The following is a 21,349-nucleotide window of genomic DNA, read 5'->3' on the forward strand; positions in this document are numbered from 1 at the left end:
CTGGCTGGGCATACTGTTACCCCCAAAGAGAATTGGGGTTCTATTAGTTATATTAGTATTATTCTAATATAATTGGTGTTATTATTCTAATATATACTATCCAATATTTTAATATATTACATATTAAAATCTTATATTTTATATTATATCTTATATTTTAATATATTATATATTAGATAATATATTATTCTAATATAACTAGTATTCTATTCGTTGTACTAATAATAGTAATTAGTTCTATTGGTTCTATTAATAAGGAAGAAGGAGAGAGTGGATATTGGGTGGGTAATAAGCTGTCTCTGCCCCAGGATTCTTATGCTCTGATACCCCAAAATCATGATGCACTGTCCTCAGAGGGAAAATATAACATTTGGAAACAGTGTAGCATTATTGGCTACGAGTCTGGATTTGGAGATAATCCTTGTTTCAAATTTGCCTCTGTCACTTAACTAGCTGTGTGACTTTGAGATATTTACCCAACTTTAATGAGCCCAAGTTTTCTTGTCTGCAAAACAGAGGTAATAATAATATTTATCTCATGGTGTTCCTGTGCAAATTTAGTGGTTCTGCAGAGCCTTAGCACAGTTCTTGGCACCCAGAAAACACTTGAGAAAGGTCTCTATAAAAGTACATGAAATGAGTTATTTAGTTGTGAAATGTGAGTCAAAATCTTGTTGGTTCTGTAACAGTGAGAAAAGGACATGTTTTTAATCAAGATGGGGTATCAGATCTAAATAATGTGTTATCTAACAGCTGGCACCAGAATTCCTAGTAGGAAGGAAACTGCCTTTGTGTTGGAAATTATCTTGCTGAGCCTGGTGGGGAACGGGGTGAGTCTTGAGTGTGGCAGCATGGGAGATGTTGAAGGAGAGTGATGTGAGAGAGAAGAGAATAGAGCAGGGATTGTCCAGCCACAACACTTCGGCCAAAAATACCTAGCCCATCATCTGTTTTTGTAGGACCCATGAGCCAAGAATGGTTTTTAGGGGCCGGCTCCATGGCCAAGTGGTTAAGTTTGCACGCTCTGCTTTGGCGGCCCAGGGTTTTGTTGGTTTGGGTCCTGGGTGTGGACATGGCACCGCTCATCAGGCCATGCTGAGGTGGTGTCCCACATAGAAGAGCCAGAAGGACCTGCAACTACAATATACAACGATGCACTGGGGGGCTTTGGACAGAAGAAGGAAAAAAAAAAAATAAAAGAAGATTGGCAACAGATGTTAGCTCAGGTGCTAATCTTTAAAAAAAAAAAGGTTTTAAAATTTTTAAATGGTTGAAAAAAATCAAAATATTTTGTGACTCATGAAAATTATATGAAATGCAATTTCAGTGTCCACAAATAAAGTTTTATTGGAACATAGCTGAACCCATGTATTTACATATTATCCATGGCTTCTTTTATGCTTCAGTGGCAGAGTTGAATAGTTGGGATGGACACCCCATAGCCTGCAGAGCATAAAATATTTACTGTCTGGCCCTTTACAAAATTTTGCGACCCTGGAAAAGAGTGAGATGTGTTCAGACTGGAGAAGTGTGTGGATGAGACAGCCACTCGCTGGTGGTGGAGTAGCTGGAGGACTGCTTAAACATGGGCAAGCTTAGGGTTTCTTATGGGCTGAATTGTGTCCCCCCAAAATTCACTGTTGAAGCTCAAACCCCCAGTACTTCAGAATGAGACTGTATTTAGAGATAGGGTCCTTAAAGAGGTAACTAAGTTGAAATGTGGTCATTAGAGTCTAACATGACTGGTCTCCTTATAAGAAGAGGGCATTAGGACGCAGAAACACACAGAGGGAAGACCACGTGAAGACACAGCAAGGAGGCCACCTACAAGCCAGGAAGAGAAGCTTCAGGAGAAACCAACCCTGCTGACGCCTTGAGCTTGGACTTCCAGCCTCCAAAATTATGAGGAAATCAATTTCTGTTGTTTAAGCCACCCTGTCTGTGGTATTTTGCTATGGCAGCCCTAGCAGACTTATATGGGATTCAACCCAAATGGTCTGGGTCCCTGCAACATAATCTCCTCCCTCATCTTCCTCCCAGATCTTCAGTCACGTCTGTGAAGAGCCACGATGCCTTGTGTGGGGTGTGCAATTTACGGACCTTGAAGAGGAGGCTACGTTTCATGTGCGGGTCAATGCAGCCAAGACCTGTGAGACAATCCAAGAACAGACGAGGAGAGAGGCGACTTCTAGCACTTCAACTCTCTCACAGCAACCCTCAGCAGCCCTCTGGGCTTTTTCCGGGTGAGCGTGGGGTTTATCTAGATCTTAAAGCTCCAGATCATAGCTTGGTTACAACAACAGTAACAGCAACAAAAAGAAAAAGAAAAGAAAGTAACGATTTTGAAAGCCATCTTGTGGCAAGATCTACTACTTTCAAGTCCAAGTGGATGGAGGCTGCACTCTCCCAGACAGTTTTTTCCTATGCTTCTCATATCGTAGAGTCCTCCCATGCTTGGGCATCACTTCTGGTCCACAGTCAAGGCCTGAATTTATGGGAATTTTTGTTTTGGGAAAGACCAACTCTGAGAAGATAGTGGGACACTTTCTCCCACTCTCAGAACTCTATGACGGGGAGAGTGAATGTCTGCGTGGGCCATTTCCCCACTTGGCCATATTGTTCTCTTTTTTTTTTTTTAAAGATTTAATTTTTCCTTTTTCTCCCCAAAGCCCCCCGGTACATAGTTGTATATTTTTTGTTGTGGGTCCTTCTAGTTGTGGCATGTGGGACGCTGCCTCAGCGTGGTTTGATGAGCAGTGTCATGTCCGCGCCCAGGATTCGAACCAATGAAACACTGGGCCGCCTGCAGCGGAGCGCGCGAACTTAACCGCTCGGCCACGGGGCCAGCCCCATCCCCACTTGGCCATATTGTTCTTTTGCTTTTGGAATGGCACCACTTAAGGCTGACGCCGCAGATTGGGGCTTGATTCCCAGACTTGATTTCCTGCAGCTCCTCCACTGCTTTCGATGCCTAATCTCTTTGCTGGCCAGTTGTGCAGTGGAAGCAGAGAGAGTGCTTTACCCAGAGCCTGGAGGATGTGTGAGAGGAGAGTGTACAGCCTTTGTCATTTTAGGGTTAACATTTTAATGTACAGCCATGGTCAGTCACTAATGGAAAGCAGGAAAAGGTCAGGGTAGCATCTGGCAGAGCCTGGGGAGAAAACCTGCCTGTCACTTTAGGCAAAACCCCGTGGATGACTAGGATCCCGCTGCAGGAATGAAGGATTTATCCCTCCAGCCTCAGGAAGTGCTGTCAGCAGATGGCCTCCAGCTGGAATAGCCGCTACCAAAGAGGGCCACCTTGTCCACGGGTGTTCCCCCTGCCCAGGGGCAGCCCAGGTCTAAAGACTGATCGACATGGGGGCTCCAAAAGCCTGGCCCCTTCATCCCTACTTGGGAGAGCTCTGTAGGGCCATCCCAGCTCTAGAACTCTCCACAGAGGTGGATGAGGCTTTCGTTGATGGCATTGCAGTCTGACCTCTCCCTCTGTCCACTCCTTTTCCTCCCTTTTTCTTCCACAGGTGCTGATCCCAAGTGCACACTGGTAAATGTCCTGCAGGTTCTCCAGGTCAGAGCTGGCTTCCTGGAGAACTCAACCGTGGAAAAGCCAATCTAAGAGCTCACCCCCGGAGGAGCGCCTGGGAGGGGCACACTCCACTCAGCATACTTTGCCTCTGGAAACGATCACTCACCCTTTAGGCCAGGGGGTCTGAGAACTTCAGCTGTGTGTCTGTGTGTGTGTGAGACAGAGGCAGAGAGTGGTGTGGATCAGGGTGTACTCATGTATATATTTATTTTACTTTCTGCTCTAACAAGGCGGTCATCACCAGATGTTTGAAACAAAATACTCACGAAAGAGAACAAACACTTCAGTGTTCTGACTTTCCAATAACAACGGGGAGTAGAGGAAGAGGGATGGAATGTTTCTGTCTCTGAGAATTTGTAAAGCTTTCAGAGTACGTGTAGAAGTGGACTACACTTCCATAAAATGAAATGCAGCATACCCAAACTCACAAAATGGAAAAAATGAGGGCCATGGTTTCTAATTCTGATTTAAAGAACCCCATCATTCATTCATTCATGTATTTCTCAAATATTTATTGATTGGAAGGATTCATTTTTCTATCCCTCTCCAGCTTTACTGAGATATAATTGACATATAGCATTGTGTAAGGTAAGGTGTATAATGTGATGATTTGATACATGTATTTACTGAGAAATGATTACCACAGTGAGGATAGTTAACACCTCCATCACTTCACATAGTACTTTGTTTTTTTATGGTGAAAACATTTAAGTTTTCTTAAATGTTTTTTATTTAACTCTCTAAAAATTTAACTCTCTAAAATACAAAATATATTTATTTAACTTTCTAAAAATGTGGAACGCTTCACAAACGTGCACATCATTCTTGCGCAGGGGCCATGTTAATCTTCTCTGTATCGTTCCAGTTTTAGCATGTGTGCTGCTGAAGTGAGCACTAGGAAATATTTATTGAGAATCTATTAGGTACCGGGTATCAGGTTAGGTTCTGAGGAACCTTGATGGGCTCACATTTTAATGAGGGGATGGGGCCAGGGAGAGAAATGGGCAAACAAATAATTACAGCAAAAGTCAAGCAGTTTGACGACATCCTTGTTGGTGAAGCTGTGGGGAAACAGGCACTCTCATCGACTGCTGGTGAGAGTAGAAGTCAGGGGAGGTACATTTGCTGGTATTTATCAAAATTGCAAATGCGCACACCTGTGGACCCAGCAACTCCACCTTAGCGAGTCTATCCTAAGGAAATAATGGTGCAAAATATCATAAACACAAGATTGTTCATTGCAGCATTATTTGTAATGAAAAAGATTGGAAGGAACCAAAATGCTCCCAAATTATGGTACAGCATGTGATGGAATACCATGGAGCTGTCAAAAAGAACGAAGCTTGATACAGAAAGATCTACAAAATATGTTAAGGCAAAGATGTAGACCAGTGTAAAAGCATTCGTGTACAAAAGAGGGGAGAAAAGAATATAGTTATGTATACATGCATAGAATATCTCAGAAAGGATGCTTAAGGAATTAATATTAGTTGCCTCTGGGGAGGGGAGCTAGGTCTCCATAGGATAGGATTATATATTCTTCTTACCTTTCAAATTATCAATCATATGAACATATTACCTTTTCAAAAAATAAATAAAAATTTCAACTTTTAAAAAAGAAATAATTATATTAAATGAGTGAAGTAGTAATGGAGGTGCACGAAAAGTACTATTGGGGTGCTGAGTAGATTTGTGTGTGAACTGTAAGACATCTGATGGGAGAGTTGGTATTAGACTAGACATCCTTTCACATCCTTAGAATCCTGTGTGTCTATGAAAATAAGGGGTTGCCTTAGACAATGCCTGGGTTCCTTTCAAATGCCAGAATTCTGTGATTCAGTGATTTTAGAAACTGAAGGAGAATTGGGTGCAGAGGTTTGTGTATATGTGTGTGGGAAGGGAAAGCTTTAAAAATGACATGCTGGGGGTGCTCCCAATCATTGTCCCAACCACAAGTTTGTTTATGCATGTCTTCATCATGCGAAGGGACGCAGGCCTGCCTCGGTGTGCTGATGGGTGTGGTGGCAGCCTTCGAGCAGCTCAGGTGTTACTCTGCCTCTTTAAATCAAACCAAGGCAAGTCAATTTAGGACCAGAAGTGGGAGGTTTCTGAATAATTAAAGGTTTTCGCTTGGTTTTCTTGATCTATACGTTTCTATGAACACACCAGTTGTTTTGTTAGCCTCCTGCTGTGGGAGAGATGCAACTTTGTGACTTTGGCAATTGTTGAAGAGGTTTGAAGGAAAAAACTTACAGATTTATTAGATGATTTATCTCCATTTTTAATAAAACAGGGGAGAAATGTTACGAGCCAAGGAGCGGCACTGGGAAAAACAAGCCAAGGCCAGGGACAAAAATAACCCACAGAAAAGATGCTTGCCTGCAGCAAACAGGATGCCACGGTGAGCCGCCAGCCCGGATTCCTTTGTGAGGCTGGGCCTCCCTCAGCGGTAGTTCTCAAGCTAAGGCGGGAAGGCTCACCTCTTGAACAATGACAGAAGTGGGGCAGGCCCAGTTCACCCGCCGAGCACACTCTGCCTGGCCTAATTCACCAGACAGAGTTCATCCACAGCTGGAGTTCTGGGTACCACAATCTGTTCTGGTTTATTGCACAGAGTTTTGGTGACCTCCAAGGGCTCAGAATTGCTAGATGTTTCACTCCCAATCTGAAAGGCTGAGCTTGTGCACAATTCACGTTTAACACTTTTCCGTTTTTATTCCCTGCTTTCCTAGAAAGGTCTTGGAGCCGTTCCTCTAAGGGGAGCGCTGCCCCATTTGTTACTGAGTCCCTAGGCCACCTCCTGGGTGAGCAGTAATGGAAGGCATCTGCTGTACACATAGGGTGGTCCCCAATGAAGGACGCATCCTTGCCTCAGCCAGGTGGAAAGATTTCAGGTTCCCAAGTTCGGATACCATTAAGAAGGGCATTTCCCGGAGATGACTGGTGGTCCAACTGTACCCCAACCCCGCCCTCCACCCCTTAACTTCGGGGTGACACTGAATCTGCTTCCTGTCAGACTAGGTCTTCCACACAACTAATTAAACTACCCTCAACTATATATTTTCTTAAAATTTCTTTTCATTGTGCTGAGATGTATATAACATGAAATTGACCATTTTAGCCATCCTTAAGTGTGGAGTCCTGTGGCATTAAGTACATTCACACTGTTGTGTAGCCATCACCACCATCCGTCTCCAGAACTTTTTCATCTTTCCAGACTGAAACTACCCATCAACACGAACTCCCCGTCCTCCTCCCCCCATCCCTGGCGACCACCACTCTCTTTTCTGCTTCTATGAATTTGCCTACTCTAAGCACCTCCTATGAGTGGAATCAGACAGTATTTGTTCCTTTGTAACTGTATCGCTTCACTTAGCAGGATGGCCTCAAGGTTCATCCATGCCGTAGCATGTCCTGCCTCCCACCCCCTCTCTGGTTTTTGTTCCCATCCCACGGTTGCATCCCCACAGGCTCTATATTTTCTCCTCCCGCACCGCTTTCCCCACACCCCCCACCCCTTCCACACTCTGTATTCCGTGTACTCTCTGTGACCCTCATTCTGAGGTAAACCAAATCCTTAAACTAGTCAAAGAATGTGGCCTCCATCGCGTATCAGACGCTTAACCTAGAGCAGGGGGCCCAGATCACATTCTTTAAAAGTGGGACCTTTGCAAGAATTCATTTTAAGGTCACATCCTGACAGGAGTTCTGCTAAGATTTTCAAGAAAGAAGAGAGGAAGCCGTACAAAAAAGAGACCAGGAGACAAGAGGAAGGCATTCAAAGGGCCGCCTCTGACTTAATTGAAACCTGGTGCCCTTGGAGGCATCCATCCCCTGCAGCCTTTTCCAAGGAGTCACTCCTCCTGTCCCCACATGCCACACCCCACACCACAGGGCCCCTCTGACACCCGTGCCCCAACTGTTTCTTTCCTACCTTTGTGGAATTGTCCAGGGTTCCCCACATTACGGAACAGGGCCAGAGAAGTGGCGGGTGGGGGGGGGGGCGGGCAGGGGCTCCACAAATACCTGTGCATTTCCCGAGGTCTTTATGTGACAACAGCATGAAGGATGGGGGGTGGGGGGACCTCAGAAGCCAGCTGCATGCCGAGACTGAGCCTGCGTGAAGGGGAAGAATTACGAAACCCTATTAAAAATATTACCTCTTCAATCTCTTAATTTTCTTCCTGTTGGTAATGTGAGGGCTGATATATCTGGAAACCCATTGGTCAAAGGTAAATGGAATTTTTACCGCCCCTACAGGTTGTTAATCAGGTGCGCGCCACCACCAGGCGGATGCGCTGGCTGGGAGATAACTTACACAGAGCCTGCTCAGGGTAACAGTGACCCAGTTTTAATGCGAGGGTCGCACTCTGATTTTTCTGTTGTTGTACTTAATATGATTGCCATTGTGTCTAGGAAAAGGGAACTGCTAGCAGTCTTCTTGTGGGATTTCTCTGGAAGGGCTGTCTGCTGCTTAAATTTGGCCATTCTTTTCATCAGCTACTTGTCAGGTCATTTGTGATGGGTCGAATTGGACACTTACTAACCAATAAGTTCTTTCCTACTTGATTCATCAGTCTCTTCTTTGCTCTTGGTTTTTGTTTGTATTCTCAGTCTTTGCTACGAGTAATGAAATATTGCAATTGTAATCGAAATAGCTGAGTCCGACGCCAGTGTTTATATGACTCTCATGTTCCAGTGTTTTCCTTTGTTTTGTTTTGGAGGGGTGGGAAGTTACTTTTTTCTTAACTGCCATCACAGATCAATGCTTCACAAGAGCAGGATCCTGGGTGGTCTGGGCACGGTCAGGACGTCGAGAAGGAAGAAAGAATTTGGTGGTCTGAATGGGCTGTGGTGTTTCACTCCACTTTGCTGCTTGGCATAGTCTGAAAGCTGCCTCAAGAAAAGTGAGGTAGAAAAAGAACGTGAGTAGAATAGTTACTGAATTCTAGGGTATTCTGAGAGCTTATCTCAAGCATCTGCGTCTTGCTCCCTCCTTGACCTGCTTCACCACCCTGCCTCTGTGAAAGGGATCCGTCGGCCTCCTCTGGGTAGTCTCTTTCCATGCAAGAGGTCCTTGTTATCTGGAACTGTTTGCTTTTACCTCACCTAGTTCCCTGATGCTGTGCCGCCAGCCCTTATTTTTACTGTTTCCATTTGAGGTGGAAAAATCTAGTCACTGCCCTCATAATGGATTCACTCAGCTTCTGTCACCTTGGAAAATGAACATGGATGAGTTTCCCTTTCTTCTTCTCTTCTCCAGGCTTCCCAAAAAGTCAATTTCTTTACTGAAACCTGGCGCTCTTTGCCCACGCCTGCCTGTGAGATCTAATTTGTTAGGGACACCTTTGAAAGAGGAGGCTTTGTGTTTGCCAGCCCTCCAGAGGAGGGACACTTGGTGTTAGCAATCCTTTAACTCAGGGATAGAGAGAGGGTTTGCTATGAGGGAACGGGGATGGGATGGGATGGGTATGGGGGATATGTGAATGGGGAGTGAAGTGCCTAAGGGCGCAAGGTCTGAAGCTGGACCGCCTGGTTGGAATTCCAGTTCTACCCCATACCAGCTGGATGACCTTGAATAAATCATTTACCTCTCTGTGCCTAAGTTTCTTTTCTATAAAATGACATTATAATAGAACCTTCTTTATAGAGATTTGTAACGGATTTACAAGAGACTACACCACATAAATGGCTTAACACAGCACCTGGGAGATGACACACTTAATAAATGTTGGCTATGATTATAGTTATCATCAATCAACATGGTATTATCATCACTCATTGGCTAGACCGTGAGTGCCTGAGGACAGGGACTGGATTCCCCTGGAGCTGAGGAGGGGCTCAGCAAATGTGTGTGCAATGAGTGAACAAATGTGACCTCGGGCTAGTCTTTCCTTTTAGCCTTTTTTTTAAGGAGTGATTCTTGAGGTTTCCCTGTTTTCCTGCTTCGATCTTAGGGCGGTAAAATAATAAGTGTAATTTTGGGAGGAAAAGAAGATTAAATACTCACCCACGACCTCGCTGAACTAATCATCCTTCTCGGTTTCCTCTATTTCTATCTGGTCCTTCTCTTAGCAAATTATTGTTCAGAAATATTTACTCCCTCACCTCCACTTCCATGGGAAAGTTATACTTCCCCGTTTAGTTGATGTTGAATTGGGCCACGTGACTTGCTTTGGCCTCGTAGGGTGTGGAGCACTGTTTCTCAGCCCTTGACTTTGAGCTCAGCCACGTGATTTAACCAATGGGATGTTGTGATGCGAGTAGAGGTTTGAAATACACTTGTGTGGTTGAGTTTGCCTCTTACACCGCTGTCATTGCCGCAGGAGGAGCTTCTCCCAGCTGGCTGTTGCCCTTTCAGCTTGGGCCTCAGAGTGAGCACGTATGGAGCAGACCTGAGTCCAATCTGCAGCAAGGAGACAAGCCCAGCTGGACTGCGATATGATGCAAAGCTGCCCAGGTAAGCCCAGTCTCAATGTGTAGATCCATTTCTAACTAGTGGACTATGAGAATTGAGTGCTTATTGTCTGGTATGCGGCAAGAACTGACAGACACACTCATAAAATGGGAACATAATTTGTACAGAGGCACAACCAAAATATAATACTATTTTATATTTTACTTTCATTTACTATGCATTGTATGACAGATGGGTTTCTCTATGTTGCCACAGGTTTTTATAATTTTCAACTAGCAGCACAATACTTTATCAAATTCATCTAGAAAATAATAATATGGTAATGTTGACTCATATCTTAAGGACTCAGTGTGTGCTGACACACAGTGTCTTGTATATATTTAATCATTTCAACAGTCCGAAGAGGTAAGCCTAACTACCATTCCATGGTCTCAAAGCCAGAGGTAGGGTGATGTACATTTAAGAATATGGCCTCTGCGGGCTGGACCGGTGGCATAGTGATTAAGTTCCCATGCTCTGCTTTGGTGGCCCAGGGTTCGCCAGTTCAGATCCTGGGTGCAGCCCTAGCACCACTCATCAAGCCATGCTGAGGTGGCGTCCCACATGGGAGAACGAGAAGGATCTACAACTAGGATATGCAACTATGTACTGGGGCTTTGGAGAGGGAAAAAAAAGAAAGAGGAGGATTGGCAACAGATGTTAGCTCAGGGCCAATCTTCCTCACCAAAAAAATGAGTTAGAAAAAATCTAACAACAACAAAAAGAATATGGCCTCTGGGGCCAGACTGCCTGGATTGAATGCTAGCTCTGCCACATCTTGAGTGCTTGACCTTGGGACAATCACTTAACTGCTCAAGCCTCAGTTACCTCGCCTCTGAGGATGATAATAATGACAGTACCTACCTTGTTAAGTTGCAGTGGTGAGTTTAATGAGGTAATACACCCGAACAGCTAGACTAGTGCCTGGCCTATAGGATCTGCGTTAGCTACTGTTATAGTTGAGGAAACTAAATTTCAGAGAGACTAATAGCTTATTCAGAGCCATACAGTGAGTAAATTATAGTAATCAACTGTGTCACCTAGCTAGGGTCCTTTAATGATTCCCTAATTATTGAGCAAGTATTTGGATTTTCAGTTTTTTCTGGAAATTATAAAATAAAAATGCACAGGAGAGTAAGTTGCCCCAGCAAACGCTGGTAGGGAAGTGTTAGGTGCTGCCCGGGGAAGCAGACTCCTGGCTAACAGACTTTGGGTATCAACGTTTTGCTGTCAAGTCCAGTCTTAGGCAGACAGAGAAACTGGGTTTCAGAGAGTTTAATACTCGGCTCAAATCCACCTCGGTGGCCAGAAGCAGGGAAAGAACAACTTGAATTTTCTGACTCCAACCCTGGGGATTTTTGATGGCACCAGGTTGTTTCTCTAAAAACGATCAGTAATTGTTCATTTAAAGAGAGAGGGAATGACCGATTGAAGATTAATTTCGCTGTGCAGCAGGGTGACCCACTTAAAACTTAGCTAGGGTTTTGTTTTTCACTGTTTTAGCAAGAAACACTAAACGGTTCCCTAGCTTGTGTCTGGGTTGGAGAATAAAAGGTGAGGTAGGGAAATTATTCCTTCCCTCATCATGAATAAAGAGCCTTTTCTCTCCCCTGGACCCTTGAAGGAGGTCTGGTCTTTCCCTAGATGTTAGCATTCCCAAATTGTTTTGAAAGCAGAAAGCCAGCAATGTTCATGTTCCAGGGTCAAAGAGGTGAAGCCGCCTGTGGGGTTCTTTGTTTTGAGGGTCTGAATCCTTCAGTCACTGCCCTGGTGTTCTATTGAAGAGAAGGGGAGTGGAGTAAAGCTTTTGTACTTCCTGCGTTGAAAAGGGAGATGATGGATTCCAGGTGTGTGGCTGTGGATCTTTAGGGGAGGACATTGGAATAAACAGTGATTCTGGTTGGCAAGTGATGGGCTCCTGAACCGGCCTCCGGCTTGGTTCCCCTGGCTGGAGCCAAGGGGGGAATGGCTCTCTATAGGAGTGACAGGGTCAGGGAGCTGGACACTAAGCGAGAGGCATGTGGAGCTGGATTTGCAGTAGAGAGAATGGAGGCATCCTCCCTCACAGGGCAGTGGCTGCCATGCTGGGAGCTGGAGCACACCTGGGATTGGCATCACTGCCAACTGGCTGGCAGAATCTGTTGGCCCTGGAGCACCAAAAGGCCATGGTGAGAGGCAGACAGAAGGGGCAGTAGAAGGCACAGTAGACTCCAGTGCTCTCCGGGTGAGCGGAGAAGTCAGGCTGCCCCTTTTCTTCTAAGGTCTGTGACCTTGAGGTTTGTGTTGTATAATAGTTTGTGGGAAGGCAGGTCCTCATGGGGGAAGATAATCAGCATCACTTCCGAGGGTAGAGGGGCAGGGAGGGGGCGGGCGGTAAGGGGGCGGGCCTCTTCTAAGTGGACTTGAACTCATAAGAGACATGGGGACATCTTCGTACTTGAGCTCTGTAAAGCTCTCCAAACCAGTTAGTCATAACTCCTAGGAGTGGTTTCAGAGAATGTTAGCAACGTCCCTGCTTTTCAAGCGGCAAAGTCAAGCACGCGTTCTTCTGATTCACCCATAGTATTTCTGCAGTGCCCCTGGGAGGGCAATGCCCGGAGCAAAGGGTATGAAATTTTAAGTGTGAATTGCTTTTATATTTAGACAAAAACCACTAAACTTTGTTCGTACTGCAAAATAGAAAAAAAATCTTGTGGAATATTTAATGACACAGAAAAATGTTCTCAACATATTGCCAAATGAAAAAAGCAAGTTCATTACCAGGATGTTCAGTGTGGTCTCCTTTTGCAGCACTAAATGGATAGGTCTCTGCAGAGAAAAAAGTCTGGAAAGGTATTCCAACACGCTCACGGCCCTTCTTCTTTGTTTGATGCAATAATGGACGCTTTTTATTTCTCCATTCTGTTTATCTGCGCTGTTTGAGTATTTTTATGACTAACATGTGTTGCTTTTGTAATAAGAAGAAAGTGCAACATAGGTTTTTATTTTTAAAAACGGAAAACAAACGCAAACAACAACAAAAAGCCCGCTGCTTTTGTGTTGAGGATGGAGGAGACAGTGGGACGCTTTCATCTAATGGGGGTGTCGATGTCAGGGCTGGAGGATAATGACTCAGAGCCGGTGGAAAGGCGGCCTGGGGAACAAGTTTCAAACAGGAAAGAGCTTGTGGGGTGACCTCTGAGGTCAGCTGCAGAGCTTACTGCAGATTCCACAAAGAGAAAAAGAGGGTCCCAAAGGGCCTGGGGTTGGGTCGGTAGGGCAGGCGTGTCCCAGTTTAAACAAAGCCGCTTTGATGTGCTTCCCAGCTGGCTGGCGCAGGAATGCAGGGCCCTGCTCTCTCCTGCAGCCATTAGGGAGTTATAAGCATCCATCTCCAAAGGGAAGATCCGTCAGCTTGGTATCAACCACAGAGGAAAGATTTACAGGTAATTTTCCCCTCCCAGTACAGAAGTGTGATTAAGCAGATGCTCAGAAGGGTTTTTTTTCTCTTTCCCACGCTGTAAATAGAGATGCTTTGTTTCTCTCTCTTTCCTGGTGATGTTTATAGATGCATACGGATGTTTCGTGCTCACTCTGTGCTTTGCTCGCATCTATCAGGAGAGTGAGGCATATGGAGGATGCCTTTCCCCATCCTGAGATGAGGCAGAACTGCTAAGGTGTAGGCTTCTGGGCTGTGTTGGAGAACTGCTGGCCCGGGGCTCCTCTGCGGAGCACAGCGCCTTCCTCCCAGGCTCAGCCCAGAAGGGCCCAGCTTGCGTGGGACTAAGGGGTGAGGAAGGGAGTACATCCCAGCCCCCGTATTTTGGATCAGCGAGCTAGGGGAATGCCTTGGGAGGGGATGAGGGTTCATTTCAAGGCCAACCCTCCTTGAAAGCCCTTTTAGTAAGACAACAGCAGTATAGCACCAAGATCTTGAGCCAGATTTGGACAATCCTTGGTTCGAATCCATGCTCTGCCATAGACTGGTTGTGTGATCTTAGAAAATTTAATAAATTTCTTTGAGACTTAACTTTTGACGTTTAGAAAACAGAGATTATCTTCTTGCATCTGGAGTTGTATATCAGTACACTGAAATGAGAGTTTTGTCTGTGTCTCAGCTGAGGCAGGCGCCAACTGCTGCAGCCTTTCAGAGCGAGATGCTGGCCAGGCCACCTAAGCAGGACTTGCAAGGAGGTGCAAACCCACCCAAGAGAGAGGCTTGGAAATGGGTGTGTGCTTCCCTCCGAACCTCACCTGCAAAGACCTGGAGGTGCGAGACTAAGACTGCCTAAGTGCTCTGAGGGGATGAATGCGTCTGCCTCCCGTGGACTACTCAGGCCACATGAGATGCAGAAGCAGCCTAAACACCTGGGGAGGGGGCAGTGGGAAGAGAAAGAGAACCTCTGTGTGGCGTGGCCTGCTGAAGGCCAGGGAGTTGTAGGGGCCGGTGGGAGGAGGCACTGTCCCCGTTAAGGAAGAGCGGGTAAAAGATCCCAGTGTGGGCTGGGGTGGCTGAGTGGCATCTCTGAAGACTCTGTGAACTTGCCCCCACCAGAAAAAGAGTCTTAAACAGCTTCCATGGCATGGAAGTCAATGCCCCATCGTGTCAGTGCCTGCCAGGTAGGATTTTTCCCGCACTTAACGTCTCCTTCCTCTCCCTCCCACGCCAACTCTGGAGGAGCAGGAGGTGACCTGTGGGTGGGGAGGAGGCTATAAGAGCTGGACCACGAAAAAGAGAACAAGCTGACCATGGTCCCCTATACACTGCAGGCTTCAAGGCTGCAGCAGGCCCTGGGGGAGGAGGAGAGGAATTTGAATTTTAGATGACATCTAGAGCTTTTATCACCTGAGATTCAACACAAAATGGAAGTTAGTCTATTTTGTGACTAGAAGTGATGAGAGGACTTTTTATTATGTGCAAATGACCACAAATATCACGGAGTTCAGCCAAGTTTCCCTCAACAGGATGAATCCGCTCCATAAAGTGGTTTGAAGGTGCGGAGCCAGGGGAAAGAATGAAGCTACTTTCTCATTACCCACTGTACTAGTCAGGCTTCTCCAGAGAAGCGGAAGTGGTAGGATCTCTCTCTCTCTCTATCTTGAGATAAAGAGAGATTTTAAAATAAGCTGGCTCACATGATTGTAGAGGTAGGTAAGTCCAAAATATCCAACATGGGCTGGCAGGCTGGAGACCCAGGGAAGAGCCAGTATTGCAGTTCAAGTCTAAAGGACATCTTCTGGCAGAATTTCCTCTTGCTCTGGGGAGGTCAGCCTCTTGTTCTAGTCAAACCCTTCAACTGATTAGATGAGGCCCACCCACATTATAGAGGGAAACCTGCCTTACTGAAATGCCACCAATTTAAATGTTAGTGTCATCCAAAACCATCCTCACAGAAACATCCAGAATGTTGTTTGACCAAATATCTCAGCATCGTGGCTCAGCCAAGTGGACACACGAAATGAACCATCACACCCACTACGAGTCCTGCACACCCATATTATTTCCTTAGGCTACATTTATGGAGGTGAAATCCCACACGATACATTTCTAGTATGAAAAGTTTATGTAAAATTATAAGATTTTAAAATATATCCTCAAATTGCCTTCTAGAAGGTTGTTTTTTAAAAATAAATTTTAATTTTACTGTACTCTATGAGACTGCATTCTATAATTCCTCATACCTTCATGATTCCTAGATATTATTTTATGAACCTTAGATTATCTTAAAAAAAGGGTGGGCAAATGTGATGGGTAAAAATGGGATCTCATTATTTGCATTTGCAATTTTGATTATTGTGAAATTTAACATTTATTAGCATATTTATTGACCATTTAATTTTTTCCTCGGCTCTTGATGTCTTCATGGTTTGCCAAGTTTTCTGGGTCTCTCTCAGACCAGTTAAATTTAAATATGTGTTTTAGTCCTGTACCCGTCTTCAAAAGAAGAGGCAAGATTCCAAACAGCACTGACTCCCACCTTGTGAGTCTTGCGTTTACTTTCCCCACAGGGAAATCAGAACCTGCGCACATTCCTCTCCCACCAGACCCTTTTCAGGTTTAACAAAACAACAGTAAGTATAAGAAGTAAACATTCTAAGGACGGAAAACTCTCAAGAAAAAAACAAAACCCATCACAGAAAAATACACCGTTACTTACAGATCTTCCAAAAAGAAAAATTCGCTGCCTGTGGGACGGGCTCATCTTATTGCAGTGTGGCCCTCGGAGGAGGAACGGGGCAGATGGTCATTCTGCAGGGCCCAGAGACAATTCTCCAGCCTTTTAGGGGCGAATTATTTTTATGATCCCAAGGCATCAAGAAATGATTCTAGCATTGTCAACAGCATTTTTCAGGTCCTGTCTCAACATTTTTAGAGACAAGTCTCAAATTATTTTGTCATCAAATCAAACTCAACTCCATTTCTCAACAAAGGATAAAAATGCTGCTTGGCTGCAGAGCTTTTCAGAAGGGACTTAGAGTTTGGAGAATCCTGTAGAATAAAATGTCTGCCCCCGTCACCATTGCTTACCTTCAGAGTATTTCTGAAGCTTATGTAATGAAGGTCATGGGGACAATAGTTGTCTCAGTGTTTCACTGGGTACCGTCAATGCCATATGGGGATGGCAGGGAAAAGCGACAATATGGTTCTTGTTTGCCTTTCTCCTCCCGCAAAGTCTTAGGCAGCTCTTTGAGTTACTGAAGGTCACAAACCTCTCAAAACCCTTCCAACCCAACAGAGGTGACAACTTAGGTGGTTACTAGTGTTCTCCAGGAAGCTAAGGTTGCAAAAAAAAAAGAAACCAGAATCCTTGGGGTTTTGTAACTCTGCTATTTTAGAAGCTTTTTGGAGCCTGTTTCTAAGGGCTCTCGTTCCAGAAAATAATTAGCAGCAAATGGAAGCACTGCAGGAAAGCCTGGGGGACACTGGATGATGTCCATGGACCATTAACTAGGAAGAGTTTCTTGGAAAACTGGAAAGAGCATCTTGTACCAGTTCCATTTTCCTGGTTGGCTCCTGGTTGGGTGCTTGGAAGAGATAAAACTGGTATTTGGCTTTCCTGGAGATAGGGAAAGGAAAGTACTAGTCATATGATGGAGGAGGAAAGATGATGTTTCTGTGATCTTTTCTCAGCAGCCATGCTTGCTTAGTTGCTCCTGGAGTCACACTCTACTGGGCCAAACAGTTTGGAGAGCATCTTAGTCCGCTCAGGCTGCCATAACGAATATCATAGACTGGGGGGCTTAAACAACAGAAATTTATTTTCTCACAGTTCTAGAGGCTGGAAGTCCGAGATCAGGTTCTGGTGAGAGCCTTCTTCCTGCTTTGCAGACGTCTGTCTTCTCGCTGTCTCCTCACATGGCGCAGGAGAGAGAGAAAGCTCTTTGGTGTCTCTTATAAGGACACTAATCCCATCGTGAGGGCCCCACTGTCATCACCTCATCTAAACCTAATCATCTTCCAAAGGCTCCATCTCCAAATACAGTCCCATTGCATGTTAGAGCTTCAATACGAATTCAATATGAATTTCAGAGTGGGACACAATCCAGTCCACAGTGGTGAAGTTGATTAAAACAGAGTTGAGGTCCTGATGCAGTTCTCCATCGCTCCTCCTCCTGTCTCTTCCGTATTTCCCATCGTTCCTTTGCTCCCCTGTGTGTGGCGTTAGGCATAGATACTGTCTGGTACCTTGCCAGCAAGACAAGGAGCTGAGGCTGTTGTAATAGGACTTCTCACCTTTCCTCATTATGAAAGTGATGTTGGCTCTATGTTTGGAATTTGTTAGTATTTCTTTAGCATTCCTCATGGCCCACCACGGTTCAGGCCAATACTCTGGTGAGCAAGAAAGAGCAATCGTAAATCCTCCAGTCCATTTGGGAACACTGGACCGGGAGTGGACAAATATTTTTTGGTAAATGGCCAAGTAACACATATTTAAGATTTTGTGGGCCATATGGTCTCTGTCCTAACCACTCAACTCTGCCATCATACCACGAAAGAAGCCATGGATGATATGTAAATGAATGGAGCATGGCCATTTTCCAATAAAACATTATTTACAAAAAACAGGCAGTGGGCCACTCTGGCCCCTGGATCATAGTCTGCTGACCCCTGAATTATACCTTCTCACTCTGTTTCTTGCTCATTCTCTGCTTCCTTCTCTGTTCCAGCATAGACCGTCAAATATCTTTTTGCTTACCTTCATTTTCTTTGTCCTTACCACCAGTTTCTTTGTCTCAGGCTTTAGAACTTGCACATCTTCTCTGAAACTTTCTGCTAATAGTTTGGTGTCCCTGTCTGAGGCCTGAATCTGGTGTTGGGCCTGTGAGCTGGCCCCTTGTCTGTGGGAGGCAAAGAGCAATCAGACAGAACAAGATGATGACTGAATGTTGTTCTCTCTGCTCTGGGCTATTTCGGGGATTTGGATGCCCTTTACAGAGTATTACATCCCCGGGGAGAATCTGGAGTCTGTAGATCAATGGCCATCAGTCTAATCCTGGTTGCCAGGCGCCTGTAGCTATGGTAATCCACCAGGCATCTAGATTTAGATCTTGATTGCACAAATCTCTTTGGGTAGGAAGAAGATGGCAGATTGCTAACAAGCTGAAGTTTTACTTACCCACAAAGCAAACATCACCCATGGCTGCTGAACATCCCAATCCTAGAAAGACTGACAGCCTTCCCTCACACATCAGCCCTCCTTGCAGGGGCTGTGTTAAATGATGAGCCGCCTGACAGGTGCTACTTCTCCCGTAATGAATTTCATTCCTGGAGCCTCCTCCATTGCCGCCTCTTGGGTCTAAGCCACCATGGTACTTTGTGCCTGGATTACTCCTTCTGTTCCCATCTTTGCCCCCCGTGGCTGCCACGTTTAATCTCAATCCAGCAGAGTGCGATCCTTTTAAAACAAAACATACCTTGATCTCTGCTTAAGATCCTGTGGTGGCTCCCCACAGTGAAAGCCAAAGTCCTGACGGATGTCCACAAGGACCCAGATGATCTAAGCCCTCTCCTGCCCGTTACTCTTCCAACTCCATCTTCTCCAGCTCTCCCCGCTGCTGGCTGCGTGGTAGCCACACGCTTCTGGACCTCACTCAGACGTTCCAGTCAAGTTCCACCCTCTGCGCAGTTTATCCTTTGCTATTTTCAGGTTTCTACTCAAACATCATCTTATTGGTGAAAACTCCCCAACTCCTTTATTTGAAGTACGACACCCACTGCCCTGACTCCCTAATCCCTTTACCCTGATTTATTTTTCTCCAGAGCACTTATACTGACATTCTATATATTTATCTGTGTACTCTCTCTCTTCCCCAGTAGAACGGAAGCCTCCAGGAGGGCAGGGATGTGGTCTGCCTGATTCATTGCTTTATCCCCAGGGGCTAGAACAATATTTGATACATAATAGTCCCTCCAATATATATATATATTTCTGTGTGTGTATTTTAATGAAAGAATGGGTGAATCAATGACTAATGAATGTAACGTGTGGATTTTCTCTATGTCCCAAAAGTTCTTCCCTTAGGAAATGATGCACGTGCATGCATGTACCCATTCTTAGGTAGATGTAGAGTAATTAGGACCATATAAAACTACTAGGACCATTAGTTCTGGTGAGGGAGGCAGAATAAATGAAGTTCTGTCCAACTAGGAGCTAGTTTTGTTTTGAGGCTGGGGATGCTTCCCAAATCAAGAGTAAGGTTCATTTTTATGCTGTGCATGTCTACGTGGCACTACATTTTACCTTATTTCTTTGCTTACAGAAATGAGTAAAATATGTATTAAATATTAATAGGGAGTGAACTAGGTTAGCCTTTCCCAAAGTGTGTTCCATGGAACTTTCAGTCCAAGGAGCTGGTCTGTGGAAGAAGGGTACTCTTAACATGTCAGTTGGGGAAAGCTTCCAGTCATGATAGCTAATAATTATAAAAGCGAGCACTGATTGGGTGTTACTATGTGTCAACCTCTGGGCCATGCACATTACAAACTTCTCTGTTTAATCCTGTTCACCTCACTGAATTATAACACACATTAGCATAATAAAGGCTCTGAGTAATCCTGTAGTAAAGAAACTTGTTTAATTTTCTTCAGCCTAGCATTTCCCAAACTGATTTGTTTGTAGAACCACTTATTTTTCACTACCCCAGGGATACTTATTAACATCTCAGGGATCTATTGTTCTGTAAAACACAAATTGGAAAATGCTGCTCTAGATAAGGGAATTAAACAGAAAAGCAGAACTATGGCAAAACAGATTATTGCAAGGAACTAAATAAGCACTGACCTTTAGGGTCTTTTAAATTAAGATAGCTATCTGCTGGATGTCAGGTGATAAGAAGTGATACCATCTCCTTAGGCCCAGTGGCATAATGTCCCTTTAATTGTCTGAGAAAATAAAACTGTATTTCTAAGCATCAATTGGTACCAAGGGAAAACTTTTTCATGCTCATGGGATAGATTCTGTGGGTTTAAATCTAGCCCCTATACATTTAAAAAATGTTGGTTTGGGTAATCAGGAAGGGGTTCTTTTTTTTTTTTTTTTGAGGAATATTAGCTAACTGCTGCCAATCCTCCTCTTTTTTCTGAGGAAGACTGGCCCTGAGCTAACATCCATGCCCATCTTCCTCTACTTTATATGTGGGACGCCTACCACAGCATGGCGTGCCAAGCTGTGCCATGTCCTCACCCAGGATCTGAACTGGCTAACCCTGGGCCCCGAAGCGGACCGTATGCACTTAACCGCTGTGCCACCAGGCCAGCCCCCTAGGAATGGGTTCTTTACACTTTCAGCTTGCATAAAAATTTTGTCACTATAAAATAGAAACTGTATAATTTGAAAGTAAGTTGAAGAAGCGTTTGTGTGAATATGTGTGTATGAGTGTGTGTACATGTGTGTGCGTGTGTGTGTGTTTGTGGATGTGTACGTGTGTTATTAGAGCTTTTGCTGACTATGGAATGTGGGCTTATACATTGAGGTACTGGCTGGGGCCAGAAGGACACTGTCCAGCTCTGTAGCCGGTGGACACTTGCACTGGGCTCTCTGGGGCCGATGGAGAGTGGAGTGAGGTAGACGTCCCTCCTCTGTCTTCCTCAAAGGAAAGAAGTCTTCTCTTGGGAGTCAAATGTTGAACATGGGCAGGGGCTGAGAGTGGAGATTAAAAGGAAAAGAAATTGCTTCCTAAGGGACAAAGAAGCCCTGAGAATGGGTCTTACTGTCTTGTCTATTAGAAAAGGAAGTCTTATGTCTGACAAAGTCTGCATTTCTATGTAAGTCTGTTCTTTCCAAACTAAGTTTCCCTTAATGGGTTTTTACACTAAGACAATGATT

General features: G+C 44.8%; 1 long non-coding RNA gene and 1 other non-coding gene across 5 annotated transcripts in view; one reads left to right on the forward strand and one right to left on the reverse strand.

Moving 5' to 3' along the window:
* Window positions 1–21,349, forward strand: part of LOC139075980 (uncharacterized) — a 294,470-nt gene that overhangs the window by 115,858 nt on the left and 157,263 nt on the right. For all 4 annotated transcript variants that reach the window (XR_011527099.1, XR_011527097.1, XR_011527096.1 and 1 more), the window contains one exon: window positions 9,913–10,046. This is a non-coding gene — a long non-coding RNA (uncharacterized lncRNA). The remainder of the gene's footprint in view (window positions 1–9,912; window positions 10,047–21,349) is intronic.
* Window positions 4,375–4,481, reverse strand: LOC139076274 (U6 spliceosomal RNA). Its single transcript, XR_011527686.1, has one exon. It is a non-coding gene; the product is annotated as a U6 spliceosomal RNA (small nuclear RNA).

The sequence above is a fragment of the Equus przewalskii genome, chromosome 15, assembly GCF_037783145.1.
Source record: "Equus przewalskii isolate Varuska chromosome 15, EquPr2, whole genome shotgun sequence".
NCBI lineage: Eukaryota > Metazoa > Chordata > Mammalia > Perissodactyla > Equidae > Equus > Equus przewalskii.